We start from the raw sequence: 27,577 nt of genomic DNA, 5'->3' as shown, positions 1-27,577 counted from the left end.
GTTAACGTGTGGTAATGGACTTGTCTATTGTGTAATGATTTCCTGTGGTCATTTTAGTGTTATTTATTCCGATATGCAGGACGGTGAACTCACTGCGTGAATTTAATCTTTCTTGTTAATTGCTAGTGAGATCTGTGCGATATCTGTCTGCCATGTTAGTTCAAATGGCTCTGAGCACTATGGGACTAAACTTCTGAGGTCATCAGTCCCTTAGAACTTAGAACTACTTAAACCTAACTAACCTAAGGACATCACACACATCCATGCCCGAGGCAGGATTCGTACCTGCGACCGTAGCGGGCGCGCGGCTACAGACTGTAGTGCCATGTTAGTTAATGGGATTTTTTCGTTACCTAGAGATTCTCTGCTAACTCTTTACAATTGTTTATTCTAAATGCACGAAGGTGAACCCCGTACATAATCTGAAAGTTGTTTTGGTTGATTCCAAATAGCTTACGTCACGCTGGTTCATTAGCTGCTGTTTCAATATGAGTTGCTTCTTAAAGGTAAAACGGGGATGAAAGTTTACATTCACATTTTCTCTGATCACAGATCTTAAAAGTTGTATTAAAAATGTGTCGTAATATTGTTTTATCGATTCTCTTATAAGTCTAACTGGCGGTTGACCTCTTGACTTTTCTGGTTAAAAATCCGTGTGTAATAAAAGCATGAAACTTTGTTCAATGGTATGTCATTATGTATAGCTGCAAACCCCGACACCACCATTCCATTGCTACCTCGCAATAACCATGCAGCCATTGATAAGTTTAACAGAGAGATAACTTCCAGTATTAAGGAAAGGCTATTGTTGCATTATATTCGAAATCTTTAAAATAAATGCTTAGAGATATTGCCTTCAAAGGATTCATTTACAGCTAAGATGTTAAAAAGACTGCAAAATGTATTAATCGGGCCAGTAGGTCTATTCTGCTGCCATTGACAAAAAAGTTAAATGCATTTCGTAGTGCGTTACGGCAAACGTCTATTTTAAGTGTAAAAAAAAAAGAAAACACAATTTTCATCAGTGACTCTAACCCCTTGTGCTTTTCAGCTGAAAGCAGTTTGCGACTGCTTTGTGACACTGACAACATTTTTGTTGACGATACGTTCGACTACTGCTGAGAATTCTTTGATTAGTTATTCACAATTCCAGCTTACCATTCACGTATAACAGCAGTACCTACAGATATTATGGTTTCGGTGACAACAGGCATAGTGGAGAACAGAAGCAGTTCAAAGTCGCAAAGTTCTGTCCCGCAGCCCTTCAGCACTTTGCGGTAATCACCCTCGCAGATCGCTGGTCACTCTGCTCTACTCTCGCGACTGGTTCACGACGCCGCGAGCAACCGATAGGCCGCTACTTTGACACGGTCTGTGTATTGATATTATGGGACACCAGCCGCAGCCGTTTTCATGTATGAACGAGTTGTAGTTTTTGTGGACTGGCAAGACAGCCAGTCCACAATGACGGGTAGCCGAAAGGCACGCGTTTAAGATCATGCAGACTGGCGTGAGGTCTGGAACAATTAAAGGAGTTTATAGTAGCAAATAAAGTGCGTAGTTGATGTAATACTTAACTTTAATCCATACTTGGAGAACATCGCTCTTGATGATACGTAATTAACCATCTCAATATAACTGGTAATGGCGCCTTGCTAGGTCGTAGCAAATGACGTAGCTGAGGACTATGCTAACTATCGTCTCGGCAAATGAGAGCGTATTTGTCAGTGAACCCTTCCTAGCAAAATCGGCTGTACAACTGGGGCGAATGCTAGGACGTCTCTTTAGACCTGCCGTGTGGTGGCGCTCGGTCTGCAATCACTGACAGTGGCGACACGCGGGTCCGACGTATACTAGCGGACCGCGGCCGATTTAAAGGCTACCACCTAGCAAGTGTGGTGTCTCGCGGTGACACCACATTCCTCCCCCGCAAATCGGCGTACGGTTGTGTTATAAGGCTTCCGCCCGCCGTGGGGAGGACCCCATGTTGACGTATGCGACGAGGTGGGGAGCCTAGCAACAGGCGAGGGCGTGCCACCCGCACCCTGCCATTCGGTCCGAGGCGAGCTAGGAAACGCCTGAAAACCTAGTCCAGGGTGCACGCCAACACGCGGTGTATGCGCCCGCAGAGAGACAGGAGGGGCCGAAGATTCGACCGCCATCGGGGCGGGGCAGCCGACGGGCGAAGACGACATCTGGTCCGGAGCGGGCAAGAGTTCCAAGTCGGAGGACAGTGGTCACGGGAAGCGATCGGCGGCGCGTGACCCAGGTAGGCGCTTGGCGGCTGCAGCGAAGCGTCCACTGCGGGCGTCGCCGGCGGGAGAACAGGCGGCGGCGGCGGCGGCGGCGGCGCGTCGCCATGGGGCAAAATGGAAGGCAGCGTCGGAAACACCTGGGGATGAGGCGAGCCAGTAGATGGGTCCCCAGGGCGCTGACCGGACGGCACCGTAGCTGAAAGCAGACGGGGAGCGGCAAATCCCGTGCGACGACAGAGGCGAAGCTGATTGAGATGCCGACGCACCTCACCAGAGGCCCCCAAAACTAAATACATAGCGCGGCCGAGGGATTTAATTTATTTTTCCCAGCACACTCTGTAGCTGCTTCAAATTCTGCGGCGAAGGGAAGTCTTGTATGGCACGGAGGTGATCGGGACTGGGATGTATGCCTTGGGCATTGATTACATGTCCCAGATAGGGTAAGTCACGAGCAAAAAATACACATTTGTCCTTCCGTAAGCGAACACCATTTTGTCGCAAGACCTGAAATAATGTTCGGAGATTGGCTAAATGTTCTTCTTTCGTCTTTCCGGATATCACAATATCGTCCAGATAGTTTGCTGCAGTAGGGACCGAGGCACAAACAGTTTGCAGATATTGCAATAGTCGCCTCTTACCACAGCACCGGCAATCAGGAAGTTCAGTTCTGTACGAATATGCTGATTGCAATATTAATTCTGCTTCACGTCTGGGACAGTACACTTTCCGTTATAGTTATCATCGTACAATAAAAGTTTTACTATTGGGCCATTCACGTAATCCGGATGAAACTTTTACTAGTTACAACTGTGGGATCTTGCCCACTCGTCTCGTATAGGGTGCCTAGGGGATGCTGCGTTCTCGGAATGCTATACAACAATCCAAGCAAATAACATTACTAGTTTTATTTCAATATAGCAGATTGACAATACTTAACTTTGAATTTACAGTGGTGTCGCAACCGATGGGCGACATGCAAATAAGTCCTTTTCTATAGACAATGTTATATAAGAAACTGATGTGGATCACACGTCACTGCTTCGTAGTGGTCTCTGCTAATAATGTCCGACTGAAGTTGGCAGGAGCGGCGCTTATACTCTCTTCGGCTAGGGGGCGCTCCTGTCGTTGTGTGGTCCTGATCAGCGCACCATTGGCTGACGTTCTCTGCTCTTGCGACCTTCGTCTTCGTGCCGGCGCTTGTCAGTACGCCGGAACAACAACAGTAATGCTCTTGTTTGCACAGGACATCTGCACACTCGATATTGAATGTTGCGTTTCAAGGTTAGTTCCACTAATTTTCGAGCGAATAACCTGCATGTTTTAACCTCAACGTAAGACATTTCTGTGACTTTGTGGGGATTTCTGCCGATACGACACACACCAACATGGTCACGCGTGTTCCAATTTTCATAGCTGCTGAGGATATCGAGGGCTGCCCTCGTCTGTTAAACCTTGTCAACAGTAAACTAAAACAACTACATAAAAAATCTCCACCTGAACAGGCTATGAAGGCCCTACGTCACCGACTGGCCGCCGTGTCATCCTCAGTCCACAGGCATCACTGGATGCGGATATGGAGGGTCATGTGATTAGCATACCGCTCTCCCGACGGAATGTCAGTACACGAGACCAGATCACCTACTTCTCAGTCAATTAGCTCCACTGTTTGTCTCACAAGGACTGAGTGCACTCCGCTGCCAACAGAGCTCGGCAGACTGGACGGTCACCCATCCAAGTGCTAGCCCAACCCAACAGCGCTTACTTCAATGGTTTGACGGGAACCGGTGTTACCACGGCGGCAAGGCTGCTTGCTTTATAACAATTACATGTAACACCAATATTCTGTAAATTCTGTCAAAGGATAAACTTTGACTTTCCTGCTTCCCTCTTCTACCTTGGGTTGCGTGCAATTTCGAACACATGAGTACCAGAATTTGCACTCTGGATTCAATTACATGGTGTTTCAGACAACGAGAATTATATCCTCTCAGTATTTTGTTTGTTGCGTAACAAAAAATCTGTTACGCACAAAACATTTTTATAAATATCAGATAGCTACTGCTCTTTAAATGGCTCACAATTAGCCCATTTCGGCATCTGCCATGTCCTGTGTCTCTTTTTTTTAAATTTTTTTAGCTGTACGTTGTATATCTGAGTCTAGTAAGTTTGTACGTATGGTATATTTCTCTTGACAGCTGTCATGGACTGTGCGACTGGTCCCTGCCGGAGGTTCGAGTCCTTCCTCGGGCATGGATGTCCTTAGGTTAATTTAAGATAAATAGTGTGTAAGCTTAGGGACTGATGACCTTAGCAGTTAAGTCCCATAGGATTTCACGCACATTTGAACATTTTCTTGACAGCATGGATGACAGTGGATCAGCTGTCAAGAGAAAAATAGCAGTCACAAAAACCGACTAAAGTCAGATAGACGTCTCCTACGTATATCTAAGTTGAAACTAATAATTCAAAAAAAAAAAAAATTGGGACACAGCAACAACAATATTGCATGTAAGAGCACCCGATGATGGCAATATGCCGAAATGGGCTCATCGTGAATGATTTATAAAATAAAAACCATTTAAAGAGCAGTGTAGCTAGTTGATATTGATAACAATGAAGTCATCAGAGGACATATTTTGCACTGTGGGCCCCAAAGAAAAAAGTTACTAAAAAGTATTAACAGTAACCGTCAATGCTGTAGTGCCGATTTAAAAAATTACCTTCAAGCACAGATGATCTATTTCGAAAACTGACAGCAAGTGCAGTTTACCCTTCATGAGTCAGTCGCAGTGGCCTAGCGGTTCTAGGCGCTACAGTCTGGAACCGAGCGACCGCTACGGTCGCAGGTTCGAATTCTGCCTCGGGCATGGATGTGTATGATGTCCTTAGATTAGTTAGGTTTAACTAGTTCTAAGTTCTAGGGGACTGATGACCTCAGAAGTTAAGTCCCATAGTGCTCAGAGCCATTTGAACCACTTGAACCCTTCATGAACAGGTATAGTTTTGGGTTTGCGCGCTGTCGGGATCACCTGTAAGGATCAGTAGCTATCAGTGTAGCAGGCCCACCTGAATTGCCGTACTTCCACTTTGCGTTATCGTGCTGGAAGTGGCGCCCGTGCAGGCAACAGCCAACGTGCTGGCTAACCGACTCCGTAATTGGCGCCTCCCCCGGCGTCGCTTCGCGCCGTGTCGCTGCGATGCCGCGACGACGTCTGCGTCGCAGTGCCGTGCGGCGCCGAGCGTCGCAAATTGAGTGACGCTGATTGGCAATCTTGCCGGCGAGGCGCGGCGTAGCTCCTGCAGCCGCGGCAACTGCGCCGCGCAGCGCCGGAACGGGCCGTTCGTTAGCGCGTCACGGCAGCGGACAAGCGCGGCCGGGGGCCAGCCGGTGTTTGTGAGTGCGGACAAATTGCCGCTGATCAACGCGCTGTTTGCTGATGGCGCTCTCTGTGCGGGCGGTCGCCGGTGCGGAAGGCTGCCCGCACCGACTCTCGCCTTTGTTCCGTCGCCGGTGCAGTGCTAGTGATCATAATAGCCCGCTCTGGCTACTCACCGTGTGAGGCAGGCTGACATTTTCGCCGTAATGAACGTACTGAGCCCTACAAGCACTTCTGTTTGACCCATCTCTGCATCTAACTACCGTATGTGAAATACGCTGATTTTCACAAAGCATGTGTCACCAAATGAATCATTATTCGAACTCTCAACGGTCCAGCGACACAAAACTTCGCTAACGAGCAGAAAACACGACAAACAACAAATAAAACGTGATTTTTTTCTAAAGGTAGTATATACTAGTTTTCTGAGGCATTTAAAAAAGCGTCTAAGGGAACTTCCGCTGCATAACATCTACGGGACTTGATGAAATATAATCAGCAAGCCACTGTCGCCACACACATACACGAGTATGGGTTCAACAGACGTCTGTCCTATAATACCAAATGTAACCAAACACGCAACTCAGGTACGGTCTGTGTGTTTATTATCACGGCTGTCAAAGCAAGTGATCACTATATTGACCTCTAGCATTACTACATCCCATAAAGTGATTCTGGAGAAACAATACTGCACGTGAATTTCATCTGGAGTTAGCGGCAGCACAGGCTATTGTTATAAGACATTTTGCTCCTTCGGGAGTTGTTGATGTTTTCTAATAGGCCTCTTGTTTCAATTATATCCGCAGACAAAAATATAGAAGTGTTAAATCTGGTGTATGTGCGACTCATTTTCCGTTTCCTGAACAACCATTGCAATACTCTCGAAATATTTTATGAGGTGGGTCTGTCATTACATGAGAGGTGCGGAGGGGGGATGGAGGGTCCTCCTCCATGATGGTACCACACTGTTTTCCTTATGTCCAGTGCGGTGTCTGCAAATAACTATGGCAGCAGCATCCATTAGGAAATAGGAAACTTGTGTCAAGTTCCTATGGGACCATACTGTTGAGGTCATCGGTCCCTAGGCTTACACACTACTTAATCTCACTTAGTTACGCTAAGGACAACACACACGCCATGCCCAAGGGAGGACTCGAACCTCCGGACAGGGGAGCCGCGTGAACCGTGTCGTTTGTAAATGAGCCTTCTTCACATCATATTGCACTTTTCGTGGCTAACTTTCAGAGAAATGTAGGCTATTGCTCTGAAGCTGTATAGGCAGCGAAATGTGAAAAGGATGAAATAGCACGGAATGTTATGTGACCAGAGTCTTTCCCTGTGTATGTGTTGTTTCAAGGGCTTTCGGGTGTCCAGCCGGATGCGAGCATTCAATTCCCACGATATTTCGGCGAATAAGCTTTTCGCCATCATCAGGGGGTTCTAATGGAATGGTCTATCTGCTCTCTCTCACACACACACTTTATTTCCCCTCCTTGGGGAAGAGTATGGTGGAGTCTGTAGCCTGTTGGCCTTCACTCCACATTGTGTGCTTGTGTGTGTGTGATTATCTTGGATAGTTTTGGCTGTCTATGTATAGTGATGGTGTTTTGGTTGTGTCTTCTACTTGAATTAGGTAGGCGAGGTGTTGGGCATTTTAAGAATTAAGGATTGGTATTAGGACTTGGAGATTTCGGGCTTTTTCTCTTCAACTTAAGATCGTCGAAGATCGTCATAGGGCGTTCGTACTTATGGTTGGAGATGTCAGACCGACATAGGGTGTGGATTAGGTTACTTCTAGATCTGGAGGAGCTCTCGTAGCAAGCCTTTTCCAGATCTTGGCATCTTTCGTTGAGGAGGGGGATTTCGGCAGCAGAGTGCAGATCGTCGGTGGAGAATCCCATGGGTAGATGCAGTGCCCTCCTGAGGGCGCGGTTCTGCTGCCTCTGGAGCTTGTCCAGGTGCTGCTTCGCTGGATACCCCCAGGCAGGAGATTCATATTCCAGTACTGGATGAATGAGTAATTGGTATACATTGCCTCCTATCGAGCGGGATAGGGAAGTGGTTGTGTTGAGTATTGAGTATAGGAAGGACATTCTGGCACAGACCTTCAACATACCAAATATATGTGGGGCTTCAACGTTAGTCTTGAGTTCAAGGTTATGCCGAGATCCTTGGCGAATCTACGCCAGGGGAGTCGGGATCTATATAAGTGTAGGTGAAAGGGGGGGGAGGGGCAAAGAGGGGTCCACGTCTCCCGAACTTCTGAATGATCAGCATAGCCATCAGGGTTGATCGTGATGTGACAGCGATGAGCCCAGGTTCCTGTGTTATCTAAAACACTTTGTAGCCTATAAATGACCAGGTCCTTGTTCACATTACGAGTGTAAAAGGCTTTGTCGTCAGAATACTGTGCAGTGTGCAACAGTCGGCTGTGGGAGTGTCCGCAGTACAAGACAGGCCCCAGGACCGATCCCTGTCGCACCCTGGCACGAATGCGCCGTTCGCTGGAGGTGGCTGTATCTACCTTCACAGAAACTCTTCTGTTCGTGAGATACCTTTGGATTAATCTGACTAGGCTCCCAGGGACCCCTTGTGTGTGTAACTTGTATAACAGCGCTTTTTGCCATACTGAGTCGAAGGCTTTGGCTACATCATGTAGCACCATCCCACAGTAGCCTGTGTGGTTGAAGGCCTCTGTGGCTGGTTCCACCAGTCTCATGGTCTGTTGTGAGACAAAGTGCTCCTGTCGAAATCCGAATTGGAAATCCGGTGGAAGTCGCTTGTTGGTGATGTGATCTCGTATGGGTATTAGCAGGAGGCGCTCATAGACCTTGCTGAGAGTTAGCAAGAGGCTAATCGGCCTGTACTGCTGCCGGAATAAAGGGTCCTTCCCGGGTTTGTGTATCGCGACCACTTTCGCGAGATTCAAGTGAGCTGGGAACTCACGGGTACGAGTAAACCCGTTGAAGAGGTTCGCGACGTCTTCCATAGCCGAGGGCGGGAGGCTTTTGACTAGCTAGATGGTGACATTGTCGTGTCCTGGCACCTTTTTTATGAGGAGGGACCTAATTACTTTTGCCACGTCTTCGGGAGCAAAGTGGGGGCGTACGTCCTCTGGACCCACCTCAGCGTTGAAGAAGACAGCCAGTTGACGACGGTATACCTGTTCATGTTCATCATCCTGGGGTTCTGCTGCTTGAAACTGCTTCTCGAAGGAGTAGGCGAGCGCGTTGGCCTTTTCAGCATAGCTGTAGGTCGGACCCCACTCGCCGTGCAGTGGCGGCGTCCTAGCGCGTCTTTTGGTTAATTGCTTGTTTGCTTGCCACAGGGTGCTGTGAGGCGGTTTTGCCATTGCTGGGTTCTATGCTCATCGAGCGCTACCTTCAGCTCTCTCTGTAGATGATAGAGCAGCCTCCTGGTGGCCTGATTATTGGTGATCTTCCACTCTTCCGACACCGTGTCCTTTTGTCGGATTTGGGCTAGCAAATGTTCTCGGAGTTGTACTTGTGGGGGCGGGCCTTCCCTTTGTGGGGGAGTCGCATCCTCCACTGCCTGCAGAATGGTACCTGTTAGGTCTTGTAGCGCTTGTTCTACTGTTTCGGTAGTAGGTGGCGGAGCACGAGGATATCAGAGGCTACAGTTTCTCGGTATTGCTCCCAGTCTGTACTTTCTCAAGACATTTGGTGGTGTGGGAAAGCTACCCATTCTCCCACATCGAACTCTAGAATCACTGGGTGGGGTCGGAGGACATTCTGTTGATTTTCATTGTGGCCATAAACCCCATGGTTCTCCTAGTGAGAGCTTTGTCTAACACGTGTGGCCTACCTCTACTTTTTGGAAAATGTGTGGGCTCAACCGGACCCCATGTTTCGAAGTGGTGGTCGCGCGCTAGCTGTTGCAGTTTGGCGCCTGCTATGGAGTTCCAGTCGGGGTGCTCGGCATTGAAGTAGCCTCCTATTAGGAGTTTGCCTTCAGTTTGCCCTAGAGCAGCTATGTCTCTCTCGTCTATCTCGTATTGTGGAGATAGGTAGATTGCAACAACTGTTAGGATGGTAGTAATTCCACTGCCACTTCTTCGATTTTATTGGTAGCTGGTAAGTATACCTGGTGGTTGGGGACTCCTATTTTTATGTATATGGCCACTCCTCCGCCTTGGGTCGGCCTGTCTTTACGGTAGCTATTGTAGTTGGGAACTGTCGCTTTTATTCCCAGTTTTAGGTGGGTTTCCCCATCATGCATATGTCAATGGAGAACTCCGCCATGAGTTCTCTGAACTCGACCTCTGCAATTCTTGTGTCTATCCTTGTGGTCCTTCTTTGCAAGCTGCTGCTTCGTCGACGTGCACTTGGTGTGGGGGATTTAAGGAATTCGTCTCGGGCAGGGACTTGCGCCGCAGTTGTGGGTTTGGGGAGGATTTTAGCCGGTTGACGGGACTTCTGTTTGCCATCATTTAGGTGGAGGATGTGTTGGGCGAATCGGTTTTGGGAGTTGGCTAGCAGGAGCGGACTCAGGAGATGGGAGGGAGGGAGAGGATCGCAAATACTGACAATGTAGTTATTTGTTTGTGTTCTCTGTGTTGTCGCATTTTGTATGGACGTCACCATGTCTGTAGCGGAATGGGGGGTTTCTGCCAGGGGAACTGCTGCATCTTCACCTACAATTAACCTCCACGCTTCAAGACCATTCGAGGGAATGGGTGGATGGGGCCACATGGGCCCAGGCTGGCTGGACACACCTGAAATCCACTGACAAACAGATTGATAAGTTTGCAAGGCAGACAGGCAAACAAAAAGAAGAGACGGAGCCGATGAAACAAACCGTGATTAACCTCACGGGAAAGGCATTGGGCGACGCAGCCACTTCCATACTCAAAAAAGGACTTAATTTTGCACAGACGCCAGCTCACGTCTCCTCCACTGACATCATCTCTACAGTGGAACAGGCGCTCTGGGGGCTTAACCGAGGACAAGGCTGAAGGAGTCAGGACGGAAACATGTCGGATTGTCTCCAAGCCGAAACCGAACACCAGAAACATCTCACAGGAAGAAAGAGCGGCACTTCGAGCCCTCAGAGAAGACAAAGAGAACGTCATCCTGCCACGCGACAAAGAATAAACCACAGTCGTTCTGAACAGACAGGACTACGAACAAAAGATGCTCCAACTACTTGACTACCTGGCATACAGGAAGATCAAGAGGGACCCGACCAATGGGATACAACTAAGCACTGCCACCCTACTGAAAAATGGCGCAATTGAGGAGAAGGATGTCAAGAGACTTCGACAGCGCTCTGCAGTAGCTTCGAGAATATACTGCCTAAGACACATAAGAAAGGGATGCGTCCCATTGTCAGCAACATATTGGCGCCCACGTATCCTCTAACACAACTCCTGGCAGGCCTGCTGAGACCGTATGTGGGAAAGTGCGAACACCATATTTGGAGCTCAAGAGACTTCATTCGTCGTATTAAGGAGCAGACGCTACGAGAAACAGACATCATGGTCAGCATTGATGTCGTGTCTCTTTTCACACGGGTCCCACTAGAAGATTCAATCCACCTTATCAGCGAGAAATTTGGTCCCGAGTCGACCCACCTTTTTAGGCATGTACTTACTGATACTCCCTGCTTAAGTCCGCATGACAGAACAGGTAGTTGAAATTGTGGAAATGGGCCAAGAGGAGGCTGTCAGTCGCACTCAAACACATATAACTATATTTAGTGGTCCAAACAATACAGCAAAATTGTTTGAACTTCATTATCGGCTGAATAGGGCACACTATCTTATACCTAAAGAGCACAGCCACTTCAATTTAAAAACGGTTGATAGTCATTACCTTAAAATACAGACTACAACAGAATATTTAGAAGGCAGAAGGTCTCACGTAAGTAAGTTCTATAACTTGGCTGAAGGTCCAACAAATCTAGAACTTGAAAAGCAAACAAGTTCAATTTAAAGACGGCTGAAGGCCCATGATTTATGACTGCAGGTAAAAATTAATTAAAAAAACACAATGCGGAAGGCCTTATCTTCAATTAGGCTGAAGGCCCCACACAGCCGTTACTTGAAAGACAAGAACTTCAATTTAAAAACAGCTGAAAGCCGATGACTTAAAACAACTAAAATTATTTTTAGAAGGCAGAAGGCCTAAAGCTTTACTTTAAACAATATTTTACACAGGCTGAAAGCCCAAACGACATCAGATTTAACAAATAAGGAATTTAAATTGCGGGCTTTCAAATAATAAATTGAAATGATGGTGATGAGATGTGATTGACCTAACATACGTGCCCTCCGACTCAGAGTTGCAGTAGTAAAAGTTTTGGCTGGTTTCGTTGTCTAGGGGCTGGGAATCGTAGTTGCCACCTTACAGGCCAAATACTGCTGACTACAGTATACGATAAGAATACACACATGAATCGAATGGTCGATGGTTTCTATCACTCGGCAATTGCGAATTCTGAATGTAACATATAAACTTATAAATGAAAGATTGCAATTAAATAAAATCTGCAGGTACTATCTTAACGACTTTAAAGGATGAGTACGACAGTAGAAGTACTTTTGAGTACGCGGTATATTTCTGCAAAACACTTATTGGTGTCGATGGTCCAGAGAATAAATAAAATATAAGTGGAATAGCAGGGAAACAATAGATTCCTACAACACGTAATTAGTTATGAACAACAACACAGCTCGCGAGATATTCAATTCTAAACGCACACTACGTCTACACTGTAGAAGCAACGGAAATCTTACAAGTGCACAAGTCGGCACTCGGAAGTGTTTCTGTCTCTCGCGACGACGCGCAAACCTCTCCACACTCCAAGTCTCTCTCGCGACTGTGCGTCCGCCGCGCCGTCGCGTCCAGGACATCGCGTGTCCTGTGCGACTGTCCCGCGCGCCGCACCGTTCCGAACTCCCTTCCATCCAGTCTCCCCATTCACAAGCGCTGTGACTGACTAGAGCACTCGCGCCATGTCTTCATGCAAACGCACCAACACAAACATAATGAAACACATTCGAAGTACTGGATTTACATTTAAATAACTTGAAGCTGGCAGCTGTGGCCGAACGGTTCTAGGCACTTCAGTCCGGAACCGTGCTGCTGCTACGGTCGCAGGTTCGTGTCCTGCCTCGGGCATGGATGTGTGTGATGTCCTTAGGTTAGATGATGACCTCAGATGTTAAGTCCCATAGTGCTTGGAGCCATTTTTTTTAAATAACTTGAAATTATATAAATATTCCTACGGATGGACTATAAATACGCTCTAACACACATTATTAGATACATAAACAAATTAAACAAACATATATCAAAGGAACAGAACGAAAGGTAGGCCAGTAGCCTAATGTCTCTGTTCTTTCTAACACACAGTAAATATTTAACCAATTTCTTCATGAATAGCATATATCGTATATAAACAAAGACATAGATGCATAAATATATTTATAAGCATGCTGCTACCGTTTTTTCGTGTAACTATGAAGTACTTATGGCCTGACGCGATCGATAGTAATCGGCCACTTTGACCTCCAATAACTAATGTACTATTCACGTTACATGCCTGTAATTAATATTAATTTAGGTTTACACTAATAGCTTTCTAAAGACACGGCGATCGACAAAATCGGATGAAGCGTTTATATTTTGGAAATGCGTTACTGGGTGTTATTTGTATAATTTACCGTCAGATACTAAAAGGTAAACTAATAAAGATACTGAGAATCTGATTACACCTTCAGAATCTTCGTGCAAATAATAGTAATGTAGATGTTTCTTTTTGATATATCATGATTCATCAGTCTACTATTAATTGCTGTACGAACTGTGAAATTTCTGCCATTAAGTTTTCACGAAGTCCGCCATCTTTGGCACTCCCGGGGTGTCTCCTTCATCAACATAGCGTCATCATGGAATTCCCTGCCACGCGGATGGACCCTTATTGCTTCGACCAGCGTCTGGCACCACGTGGTAAAATGTAGTCCATCAACAAAGGATGTGGCTTACAAAACACTCGTTCGACCTATACTTGAGTATTGCTCATCAGTGTGGGATCCGTACGAGGTCGGGTTGACAGAGGAGATAGAGAAGATCCAAAGAAGAGCGGCGCGTTTCGTCACAGGGTTATTTGGTAACCGTGATAGCGTTACGGAGATGTTTAGCCAACTCAAGTAGCAGACTACAAGAGACGCGCTCTGCATCGCGTTGTAGCTTGCTGTCCAGGTTTCGAGTGGGTGCGGTAATGGTTGAGGTATCGAATATATTGCTTGCCCCTACTTATACCTCCCGAGGAGATCACGAATGTAAAATTAGAGAGATTCGAGCGCACACGGAGGCTTTCCGGCAGTCGTTCTTCGCGCTAACCATACGCGAGTGGAACAGGAAAGGGAGGTAATGACAGAGGTACGTAAAGTGCCCTCCGCCACACACCGTTGGGTGACTTGCGGAGTATAAATGTAGATGTAGATTTAGGTGGTCGACCTGCTGAGCGGCTCGTGCGGCCACTGCTTCCTCCGAACTTAGAATATTTTCAGAGCGCGACGACTCGCCCGTTACCTTACAAAATTTTAAAGCGGCTGAAGGCCCATTATTGAAAAACACAACTTCAATAATTTTCCAAAAGGCAGAAGGTCCAAAGGTTTATCCAAAAAAAATAATTTTAAATTAGGCTGCAGGCTCAAACAATCCAAGACTTGACGCGTAAGGAACTTTCAATCTTAAGGCGGCTGACGGCCCATTTTTAAAAACCCAACTACAAGCATACAAATTCAAACCATCGGCAATAAGCCATTAAAAATACACAATCAAACACGAATAGGAAAAGGCAGTAGAGCCAGCGGCCCTCAGAAGTTTCCGGGGGTTGGTCTGTACTTGAAATATTAAAGTTTGCTTAAGGGAGACAACTATATCCGAGCCGCCAGCAACCAAATCAAGAGACAGTCAACGGACCCACCGACAAGACGACTTTCTATCCACCCGACCAGTGCACAAGGAATTCCAAAGCCCATAACCAAGTATGCATAAGCTGTCAAAACTACACACACGTATTGGACAGCAACAACACAGCAAGGAAAGGACACTGCCTGAATTTTATGTCAGCGGCCAGGGCAGGTACTCGGAACCCTAACGGCCACAAGGTAGAAAATTCCGCCGGTGCACTTGGACTTCAATTAACCAACGTACAGTTAAACTCCACCGGATGGTGGCCGAACACTCGCTGTTGCTCACGGGAATACCCCCAACAGACGACCATGAAAACCAACGCACAATGTGAACACTCTGGCTTCGGTAATTAAATCACCACTCAACTTTGATGTCCTGGGTCGCTGAGCAACGAACTTCGTAGCAATGGGAACAGCTCCCACACACTCCGACACTGCGTAGAGACCGCCAGCGGGCCTAGCCCACTGCGCCCCGCGGAGCTTTCCTGGATGACCCACACCGACCGATTCACTTCCAGTACGCTGACAACATTTGAAACAAGTTGTCAGTGGAAATGACACCAACTACACACACACTTGCACGAAGACTTGAACGACACTAAGGAGTGGCTGTGCAATCACGAAGACAAATTGGGAGTCGATACACACACACACACACACACACACACACAGCCAACCCATATGCGATCGGCCAGCCAAATGACGTCGTCCGTCAGGACGACCGACCGACGATCCACGAAGACCGTCCCCGGCTCAAGTGATGCGTGGCGGCAACGGTTGGACGAGCCATGGACATTTGGGGCTCACTGCTGCTCCAACCGACTGAACTAGTGCCACCTTCCAGCTCTCCAACTGGCAGGTCCGAACTGCACTCCTCGCACGTTCCAAATCACCGACGACAGACGACAACCAGGAAGTAATAGCAGTGCAGCAAAGACAAGAGGTGAGGACTGTATCGATATGCGTCACTGCTGCCGCTCACGGGCAGCTAGAGCAGCAACTCAGTGACAACAGAAATTGAAACTAACATAACGAGATGGCAGCACGCAAAAAAAAAAAGATATAAAATAAGAGATGGCATGAGCGCGAGCCACGCACGGCTCACTTACATCCACCTACTTCGTCTTCAGCGGCCAATACTACGAACAGACCGACGGGGTGTCTATGTGTCTATGTGGAGCCCTCTCTCACCAGTGGTAGCCAACTTATTAATGTAGAACGGAAACCTGTGTGTTTTTCCGATACGTGGACGACACGTTTGTTATCTGGCCCCATGGACCTGATCATCTACTGACGTGTTTAGAACATCTGAATTCGGTTCACGACAACATACGGCCCACCTTGGAAACCGAGAAGGAAGGGAAATTACCCTTTCTTGATGTAATTGTAGAGCGGGGATCAAATGGCACACTGGGACATAGCGTGCCCAGCAAGCCCACAGATACCGATATATTTATATGACTCGAGTTGCCACTCAACGGGATGCTCAACACACTGGTTCACAGGGCATACTCGATATCGGACGAACAAAATCCGCACAAAGAACTTAAACACCTGGAAAATGAGTTCCGCAAGAACGGGTACAGCAATCGACAGATCCAGACAACCCTCAGACGACGGAAATAGAAGAAACCCAGATGAAGAACAGTCTAAAATGAGAAAGCAGGGCTTGACTTTCTACCGTATGCAGGCAACGTGACGTCAAAAACTGGGAGACTGCTAAAACAACACAAAATTGACACGGTCTTCCAACCACAGTCCAAGATATGCACCTTACTGGGGACATTGAAAGACGGATTTGGCCTCGTATTCCATATGGTTGCGGCAAATCCTACATCGGTCAAAAACTCCGAACAATCGAGTACCACTGCAAAGAACACTAACGCCACACGCGCCTAGGCCAGCCCAACAAATCGGCACTGGCAGAACACTGCTTGGAAACTGGACACAATGCGAAATACGAAGAAACCAAGATCCTGGCCCCTACCAGCATCTACTGGGACAGAATCTTCAAGAAGGCCATTGGAATTCGAGTAATGTACAATCTCGTAAGCTGAGACACAGACTTTCAACTCAGCAACGAAAGGAAACCATTACTTAGCTTCATGAAGGATTCACGCCTCCAGCGGACACAAGATCCTTCCACGACGGCCGCCGGGGACACTTCACGGCATTCTGTACCTTCCACCAACAGGCGCGACGCCAGGGACGGAACAGACCTGGGTCGGCGCCCGCAAACGGATTGTTGACGGCCGCAGTCGAACAGTCGGCGCTCGCAATCGGAATATCGGCGGCAGCAATCGGACCGTCGGCTCAGGGAATCGAGGCCCGACTGACGGACATAAATAACGCCAACAATGAGCAGACAGACCGCCACGGAAACGTGAGAAATCGACGCAAGCCCTGCCACCACAACACCAGACACACGTGCGAGAACAACACTGGGAAAAACACAATAACGGCCAACGACCACCAAGAGAGAGGATGTTCCACGGAACCCCACACCCAATCCACCCCCTCAGATCAGCTGTTAGGCACTATGGTCCAGACCACTAACCTCGTCATCGAAATGATGAATGAATTCAGGGAGGCCCAGAGGCAGAACACTCAAATACTCGTTGCCCTTCAGGCAGCAGTCCCACAGTCGCTCCATTCTGCGGCTTCATCAGTAGGTTGAAAACGCCATCATGGATAGACAACCAAATATTCCAAGACCTGACAATGTGCATCTTTAAACGCAGACGGCATTGTTAATCAAGAGGTCGTGTTCAGATAACTCATGAAGGAGTTCTCCTTCGGCACATGCATTATGGGGAACCCACCTAAAACTGGGAATAAAATCGACAGATCCAACTACATTACTTACCGTAAAGACAGGCCGACCCAAGGCGGAGGAGTGGCCAAATATATAAAAAGAGGGATCCCCCACGGTCAGGTATACTTACCAGCTACCAATAAAATCGAAGCAGTGGCAGTGGAAGTAGCCACTGTCACAGAACCCCTAACAATTTTTGCAATCTACCGATCCCCCCAAGACGAGATAAACGAGGGAGACATAGGCGCTCTAGAGCAAATTGAAGGCAAACTCCTAATAGGAGGGGACTTCAATGCCAAACACCCCAACTGGAACTCCATAGCAGGCACCAAACTGCAACAGATAGTTCACGACCACCACTTCGAAACATGGGGTCCGGTCGAGCCCACACATTTTCCAAAAAGTAGAGGCAGGCCAGACGTGTTAGACAAAGCTCTCACTAGGAGAACCATGGGGTTTATGGCCACAATGAAAATCAACAGAATGTCCTCCAACCACAACCCAATGATTCTAGAGGTCGATGTGGGAGAATGGGTAGGACTCCCACAGTACCAGACGTCCTACAAATGTACAGACTGGGAGCGATACCGAGAAACTGTCGCCTCTGATATCGCTCGCACTCCGCCACCTACTGCGGAAACAGTAGAACAACCGCTACAAGACTTAACAGGTACCATCTTGCAGGCAGTGGAGGATGCGACTCCCCACAAATGGACAGCCCGCCCTACAAGTACTACTCCCAGAACATTTGGTATCCCAAATCCGACAAAAGGACACAGTGTCGGAAGAGTGGAAGATCATCTATGTTCTACAGAGACAGCTGAAGGTAGCGCTCAATGAGCATAGAAACCAGCAATGGCAAAATCGCCTCACAGCACACTATGGCAAGCAACCAGGCAGTTCACCAAAAGACACAGCAAGTGGCGTCTGGCCTACAGCCATGCTGAAAAGGCCAATGCGCTCACCTACTCCTTCGAGAAGCAGTTTCAAGCAGCAGAATCCCAGGATGATGAACATGAACAGGTAGTCCGTCGTCAACTGGCTGTCTTCCTCAATGCTGAGGAGGGCCCAGAGGACTAACCCCCACTTTTTTCTCCCAAAGACGTGGCAAAAGTAATTAGCTCCCTCCCTACAAAAAAGGTGCCAGGACACGACAGTGTCAGCAACCAGCTAGTCAATAACTTCCCGCCCTCGGCTATCGAACACCTCGCGAACGTCTTCAACAGGTTTACTCGTACCCGTGACTTCCCAGCTCACTGAAATCACGAGGAAGTGGTCGAGATACACAAACCAGGGAAAGACCCTGTCTGTCTGGCGTGAGGTCAGTCGTTTGACGGCGCGTTTCGGGGCGGGCCCGCCCGTTGCCGGCGCGCCGTAGGGCACGGAAGCTCGCACTGGGGCGTATCGCTTTCCAGTCGGGTGTGCCGCGGCAGTCCTCACAGGGGAACTGAAGCGTCTCTTATAGCCTCTCCTTCCCAAGTGGCTCTTCCCGCCTTCCCGTGGTGCCAGATGTTAAGCTTGGCGTTCTGCCTTGCGACAAAAGGGAGAGCTGCGACCCAACCCGATGCGAAAGCGAAGGGTGCGTGGCACAGGGGGAGCTGTGTCAAGGGACCGAACACCAGTCCCTTTCTGTTCGCAGGGCACAGACCAGCAGGTGCTCTGCATGCCGGCGACCTCGTTTGTCGGCGTGGGATCACGGCGCGAGTCGGCAAGGGTGCTTCGCCGCGCCCCTGGGTAACCGGGGCGTGTTCTGCCAAACCCAGGAGGTGGTGACATCGCCTGGGCTAGGTTAGATGGGCCCAGACCGCCGAACGACTGGGGGACCGACCCACCACCTGAGTAGGAGTGGGTCCTTGGCCTTCTGGTGGAAGCTCGGGCTAGTAGGCGGCGAAGGGCGAGGGGTGCATCCGCCTCTCCGGAGTGCGGGGTGCACTTGCCGAGGAGCGTCGTGTGAAATCGTCGACGACGAGGCCTTCGACGGGGACCAGGGCGCTGGCAACGGCGCGTTGAACCCAGCAGCTCTGGAGTGCCCTTGACCTAGGGGCGAGGTCGGTGGGCGAGCTGCAATAGTCCCCCCCCATGCCAGAGGAGCCGGTCCGGGGCAAGAGACGGGCTCCCACCTTTTTTCTTCACTCGTCAAACATGGCTGAAACTGAGACGGGTGAATCTAGTGCGATCTCGAGGGCGTCGATAGCGACTGTTCCTGCCTCACAGAGGAAGGGGAACAGAATGAGCAAACTACATTAGAAAGACACACAAAAATTAACCAAATTTTGGATTCAAGTGTAAAAAATGACAAAATAAGCCAGGCTGCCGTCATAGCAATTAAAAACGAGCTCGCCGCTTGGGCCATTGCAAACGCAAAGCTTGAGGGGAGACTCGAAGAGCTTGAAAAAGAAAATAATAGACTAAGACAGCAACCAACTAAGACATGGGCAGCAGTAGCTGCACAAGCAGCCACAAAAACTCAGACCACCAAAGAAACAATAGCTAAGGTAACAAAAAGGCCGGACACGGCGGTCTTCCTAAGACCCCTGCCCGGACAAACAGTGAAGAAGGTGCAAGAGTTATTTACCACAATAATTGACCCAGCTAAAGAAAAAATCAAAATAAACAAAGACAAGGCAACTAAAAATGTAGTAGTAGTGGATGTAGCAACAGAAGTAGACAGAGATAAAATCTTAAAAAACACCAAACTGAACACAGCAGTTAAGTGCGAACCACCAAAAAAGAGGAATCCGCTGGTAATCCTCTACGATGTACCAGTAGCTCTAACAGAACAAGACATTTATGAAACACTATACAATCAGAATTTTGATGATATGCAACGGGAGACATTCAAACAAGATTTCAAATTACGTTTCAAAACAGGGCCTCGGGATCGAGATGTAGTACATCACGTCGCCGAGGTCTCTGGAAACATGTGGCGTAAAATCACCACTATGGGAAGAATATATTTAGGCTTTCACGCCATAAATGTACGGGACTACTTAGTAGTACCCAGATGCCACAACTGTGGCGATTTAGATCACATCCATAAACACTGTGAAAGGAGGCCGGCCTGCTCCAGGTGTGGGGCCGAAGATCATACGAGAAAAAATTGTAACAAAGCCGGGCTTTGTATACCCTGCACAAAAAGAGGAAAAAAATCATGCAATACCACTGGCAGAAACTGCCCTACCTACAGGATGCTCGAGCAGAGACTTATAGCTCGAATTGATTATGGCTGAGTCCCCAAATGGGAACAAGAAGCCCAAAAGAAAGTCTCCGAGCAAGAGGTTGAGGGATGCAATAAGGGCCAATAAATTCAGAGAATTTATAGAAAAGATCACCAGGCCACAACACTTCATCGTCATGAAAGACGCCTGCATTCAAACTGATCCTTGCGACGGGAATAATGCACCCTCCCCTCTGAATCGGGGACAAAGGTCGCTTAAAGATCAAGAACGACCACTTGGGCATCCTGTGGTGGGGAGGTTATCTATGCGGGAAGAGTTAGTGCAAGATAACACAATAAGTAGCACTAGTATACCGACAAATTATGGTACACCAACAAGTCCACACACTAAACGACAGCCGGGAACAGATCCCGCTAGGATTTACCCCAACCTGGAGCACGCATTACAGCTGTCTAGGCTGGAAGAGCCGGCCACCCTTACAACAGCCTTGAGGCACGTGGTGCGTGTCGGCCACGAATACGGTAGAGACGTTACCTTTCCAGTGATGGAGGCTGTTGACAGAATACAGCTCAAGACAATGAATCTCCCCACAGATTTCGGAGCCCTGCGAGACCTGGTCAAAAAAGTGTTTGAAAGGCGAAACGAAAAATTCGATCTTAATGAGTTATACAACCAATCTGTCATCACAAACGGCAGAATAGCTCACGACTGGCGCAAAAACTGGCCAGAATCTCATATACATACATACTATCCACGTGAGCCAGTTAAGAGTGGGACAGATAAACACTCATAACAGCAGATTGGTCCTGCAGGAACTCCGGAAGGTGGTGGAGGAGAAGAGTCTGGACGTACTCTGCATACAGGAGCCGTACTCCCTGGCTGGTCGGATCCCGTTTATTGCAGTCAATTGGCAACAAATCTATAGTGGAGAGGAACCAAGAGCTGCGGTTATGATCATAAATAAAGCATTAAGAGCCACCACATTAGCACAATTTTCGGATGAGCACTGCAACGTCGTGGAGCTTCACTCACCCACTGGGTTATTATACCTAGTAAACACGTACTTCCAGTACGGAAGACAAATTGAAGAATTTTTGGAGAAGCTTGTCCAAATAGCCACGGCGTTGCGGGGGCAGAAAATTCTCGTGACCGCAGACATTAATGCAAAATCCCCCCTTTGGTTCAGTGGCACTCAAGATGAAAGAGGAGAAAAAGCTGTCGATACAATCATGTCACTACAACTCATAGTCGCTAATGAACAAGGAAACCCTCCCACCTACACTGGAGGGGGGGGACATGGCACAAACATTGATGTGACCTTGGTCACACCAAATCTTACAACAAAATTATCCAACTGGACAGTCTGGGATCAGATCACTACCAGTGATCACAACATGATAACATTTATCATAGGAGACAGCGAGTGCCACTGGGACATGGGGTGGGAAACGCAGTTCAATTATAATAAAACTGACTGGGACCGTCTGGCGAGGGAGTGTGACATTCCTGCATTGCTGGAGGGTGATGTCGACGTGGAGGAATACACCAAAGACCTTACAAAGGCGATAATCAGGGCAGTAAAGGCAGCTGTACCAACCAGGAGGAGGGCCGTCGCGGCTTCCCCCTCACCATGGTCAGCCGAACTGGGGCAAATGCGCCAAGCAGTACGGAGGGCGAGGAGGTATTACCAGCGGTGTGTCGTCTGGCATGAAAAGCAGCGCTGGCAGCAGATATACAGAGAAGCCAAAGAACAGTTCCAACAGGAACTCAAAGCTGTCAGGATGAGAAGCTGGGAGAAATACGTGCAAAGCCAATTGGCTACGGACCCCTGGGGACTTCCCTACAAAATAGTCAGAGAGAAAATAAAATCGCCTATGGTGTTATCTACCGTCAGGGATGGGGGCCGGATGACGAGAACCTGGCAGGAAACTGCGGAGGCCCTACTCCGTGCCCTGTTACCTGACGATAGGGAAGAAGATGACTCGGAAGAACAGCAAAGAATAAGACTAGAGAACCAGCGGGTCTATGAAAACAATCGCGTGGTTTACCCCTTCTCTGAAGAAGAGGTAAGCTCTCAAATAAAAGATCTCAAAAAAGGGAAGGCTCCTGGCCCAGACGGCATCATTGCGGAGGTGGTACAATACCTTGACCCCCAGCTGGTAGCACCTCTCACTCAGCTGTACAATGAATGTCTACGGCTTCAGACATTCCCCTCAATTTGGAAAAAGGCAAATGTTATCATAATCAAAAAAGGCCCAGACAAAGATCCCAAAGAAGCAAAGTCTTACAGACCTATATGTCTACTGGACTTGCTGGGCAAGCTCTTTGAGAGGTTGCTGGCAGACAGGTTGGCCGCACACCGGGTCCTGTGCGGGATGAGTGACAGACAGTTCGGTTTTCGGACGGGGCGATCCGCGTCTGACGCAATCGCCCTGGCTGCGGATGTCTGTGACTCTGCCCCGCACAAGTACATAGTTGGCATCATGGTGGACATCAGTGGCGCCTTTGACAACCTGTGGTGGCCTTCGCTCTTCTCCTGCTTGCGGGAGAAAGAGTGCCCAGGGCCGCTATATGGCTGTCTGAGGAGCTATTTCGAAGACAGGGAGGTCTGGCTATCGGCCCCTGGTGGAAAAGTCAGTAAGAAAATCAACAAGGGGTGTCCTCAGGGATCCGTCCTGGGGCCACTCTTTTGGGACATAAATATGGAACCACTCTTGGAAGAACTCAAGATAAGTGAAGATGTACTAGAGGTCATAGCCTACGCAGATGACCTCCTTCTGCTGGTCGGCGGCCATAGTCGCGAAGAATTGGAGCCAAAGGTAGAAAGAGCTATTAAAATACTGACAACATGGTGTCATAAAACTAAGATGTCAATAGCACCCAATAAGTCTACCTACTTGCTGCTTAAAGGCCAACTTATAAGAAACCCTACCGTCAGAATAAATGGCCTACCAATCCTTAGGCGTAGAGAAGCTCGGTACCTTGGTGTCATCATCGACGAGAGGTGGAACTATGCATCACATATAGATACAGTAACACAGCGTGCACTCACAGTATTACACAACTTAATTGGAATAGGGCACAAAAGATTTCACCTCCCACCTGATCTCATTAAACTGTATCATAACAGCATTCTCACATCCATTGTAGGCTACGGATCAGCGGTCTGGGCACACAGGCTCACGAGGGTAATGCCCGCCGTGGCCGTAAGAAGAGTGCAGCGAAATATGCTCCTACGGTCAGTAGGCGCATACAGAACAACTTCAGGAGGGGCACTCTCAGTACTGATGGGGATATGTCCTTTGGACATAAAAATTAGGGAACAAGCTACCTGGTACTGGGTCAAGAAAAATAGAAGGGAGAAGATAGAAGAAATTATGGGGGTATATGTAGGGGATAAGCCAAGCATTAAAAGAAGGGGAATGGAGTTGTGACAGGAATTCTGGGACAGCGAGGAAACCGGCCGAAGAACGCATGAGCTGTTTCCAAGCATAAAGGAACGCCTAGAACTTACCTACATTAAACCATCAAGGGGGCTACTGCACTTTCTTACTGGCCACGGACCCTACCCGACATATCTTTGTCGGTTCGGGAAAAGGGCGGCATCAGCGTGTGACTGTGGAGCAGTGCTGGGCACTCCAGACCATGTGGTGTATGAGTGTCCCCTCTTCGACGATGTAGCACACCAACTTAGGGAACAACTACCGAATAACGACACGTACCACCTGCTCAGGCAAGAAAACACCTTCGAAATTCTGAACAAATTAACCAATGATATCTCAACTAAAGTCCTCAAAGAATATCTCCGTGATAATTATTAATTAAACACCGGATTTGTCGCGTACACCCCCTGTTCCGCCGGGACATGGAACAGGCCAGTCGCTTCACGGCTGGAATCCGCCAGGTCTACGGAATAGGTTGGGGGGGGCGGTACATCATTACCGGATTTGACAGCACCGACTAAGACATTAGAACTAAGTTAGTTATAAGATCAATAATTAGGATAAGAGAAATAGTTTAAAACTGCAGCGACCAGGTTTCCGGCCAGCCCAGTGTCAGGGGCACTCCCACAGGGATTAGCTCAGTGGGAACGGCCAATAAAGTAGGTTTGTATCATAATCTGACACAGCTGTAACGCTGCAGGTAGAGTAGTTAGAATAGTTATAACAAGTAACCATTTTTTGACATTATCATCTTCCCAATAGAAGAAAAAATTAAAGTACAGTAGTAAAACAACAGAATAATGAAGCAGTAGTATAATACTCTCATAGTGGTGATGTATTGTAATAAATCCTGTAGTGTTAAACATAACATTAGCTGCAGATAGAAAATTAGAAATAGTTAATAATAGGACCTACTAATGTATTAGGTAGTAGGTTATTTTGTATAACAACAATAATGATGAATAAAGATTTTTTTTAAAAAAAAAAAAAAAAAAAAAAAAAAAAAAAGACCCTGTCTGGCGTGAGGTCGGTCGCTTGACGGTGCGTTCGGCACCGGCCCGCCCGTTGTCGGCGCGCCGTAAGGCACGGAAGCTCGCACTGGGGCGTATCGCTTCCAGTCGGGCGTGCCGCGGCAGTCATCACAGGGGAAGTGATGCGTCTCTCATAGCCTCTCCTTCCCAAGTGGCTCTTTCCGCCTCCCCGTGGTGCCAGATGTTAAGCTCGGCATTATGCCTTGCGACAAAAGGGAGAGCTGCGACCCAACCCGATGCGAAAGCGAAGGGTGCGTGGCACAGGGGGAGCTGTGTCGAGGGACCAAACACCAGTCCCTTCTGTTCGCAGGGCACAGACCAGCACGTGCTCTGCATGCCGGCGATCTCATTTGTCGGCGTGGGATCGCGGCGCGAGTCGGCAAGGGTGCTTCGCCGCGCCCCTGGGTAACCAGGGCGTGTTCTGCCAAACCCAGGAGGTGGTGACATCGCCTGGGCCAGACCGCCGAACGACTGGGGGACCGGCCCGCCACCTAAGTAGGAGTGGGTCCTTGGCCGAGAGGTGGAAACTCGGGCAAGTAGGCGGCGAAGGGCGTGGGGTGCATCCGCCTCTCCGGAGTGCGGGGTGCAGTTGCCGAGGAGCGTCGCGTGAAATCGTCGATGACGGGGACACCGAGGGGGACCAGTGCAAGTCTGGAACCGCAAGACCGCTACGGTCGCAGGTTCGAATCCTGCCTCGGGCATGGATGTTTGTGATGTCCTTAGGTTAGTTAGGTTTAACTAGTTCTAAGTTCTAGGGGACTAATGACCTCAGCAGTTGAGTCCCATAGTGCTCAGAGCCATTTGAACCATTTTTTGGACCAGTGCACTGGCGACGGTGCGTTGAACCCGGCAGCTCAGAAGTGCCCTTGACCTAGGGGCGAGGTCGGTGGGCGAGCTGCAGAAGTCCCCCCCCCCCCCCCCCCTCCATGCCAGAGGAGCCGGTCCGGGGCAAGAGACGGGCTCCCACCTTTTTTATCACTCGTTATAATCATGGCTACAAACGAAACGAGTGATTCGTGTGCGCCTCAACTGGCTTCCGCTGCGCCTGATCCCTCTCCCCAGGACGAGCAGGGACAGGCAGAGAATGAAACAGTTATGCAGAGATATTCTAGAATTACGACGCTCATGGAGCAACAAATAAAAAACGGCAAGATAAGCCAAGCTGGACTTGCCATCATCAAAAATGAGCTGGCAGCATGGGCTATTGCCCACGCTAAACTCGAAGGTAGAGTGAAAGAGCTTGCAAAGGAGAATGGTAGATTAAGGAGGCAACCGCCAAAGACGTGGGCAGCCGTGGCCGCGCAAGTGCCCACTACGCGCCCACAAAGTACGACTAGAGACACTATTGATAAACTAACCAAAAGAACAGATACAGCTGTCTTCCTCAGGACACTGCCTGGGCAGGACACAAGCGTCAAGAAAATTCAGGAACTATTTACAAAAAATATAGACCCTGTTAAAGACAAAATTAGAATTAAAAAGGTTAAACCGAGTAGAAATTCTGTTGTAGTCGAAGTTGCCTCCGAGGAAGACAAAAACAAATTGTTGAATAACCAGAAACTGAACTCGGTGGTAAAATGTGAACCACCGAGAAAAAGAAATCCTCTCGTCATACTATATGACGTTCCCACAATCATGACGAATGAAGAACTCTTAGAGACAATTAGAAAACAAAACTTTGATGATATAAATGAGGAAGAATTTAAGAGCTGCTTTAAGCTAAAATTTAAGACTGGGCCACGGGGTCGTGATGTTGTTCATCACGTCGCCGAGGTGTCAGCGCCAATGTGGAAAAACATAACAACAATGGGCAGACTATATGTTGGCTTTCATACCATAAATACAAGAGATTATGTCGTGGTACCTCGTTGCCACAACTGTGGTGACTTGGACCACATCTTAAGGCTGTACACCAGGGAGCCGGCGTGCACTAGGTGCTGGGGAAAGGTCATAGCCGAAAAGACTGCAAGGCGGCGGCAGTTTGTATACCATGCAAGAATCGCGGGAAGAAGTCTTGCGGAGCCACAGGCAGGAATTGCCCGACATACAGAATGTTGGAACAGAGAATAATCTCCAGAACTGACTATGGTTGAGCCCGGCATACCGAACAGGATGCCAAAGCGAAAGTCCCCGAGCAAAAGGAGGAGGGATGCTATGAGGGCAAACAGATTTAAGAATTTTTTGACGTCGCTTTCGGGCGCCTCTAAAATTGAAGTAAAAGACAAAGCCATACAGACTGAATTTCCAACAATGGACATTGGCATACAAACCAGTCTCCCCCTTACGGCTGAAACTCTCTCCTCTGGAAACCGGGGAACAAAGCCGGAACTACACCAACAACGGTAAGGGCATCCTGTGGCTGTGGCAACGACTAAATACAATCATACAAATAAACAACCCATTCAAGAAAATACAGTGACAAGCTCATGCACGAACCCCACTGTACAAAGCTCACCAATAGTCAAACTGCCACCAGTTGATCCAGTTAGGGTGTACCCCAACTTGGAGTACACCATGCAACTATCCAGACTAG

Source organism: Schistocerca piceifrons, chromosome 6 (genome assembly GCF_021461385.2).
Source record: "Schistocerca piceifrons isolate TAMUIC-IGC-003096 chromosome 6, iqSchPice1.1, whole genome shotgun sequence".
NCBI lineage: Eukaryota > Metazoa > Arthropoda > Insecta > Orthoptera > Acrididae > Schistocerca > Schistocerca piceifrons.
Note: the sequence above shows the minus strand (reverse complement) of the source record.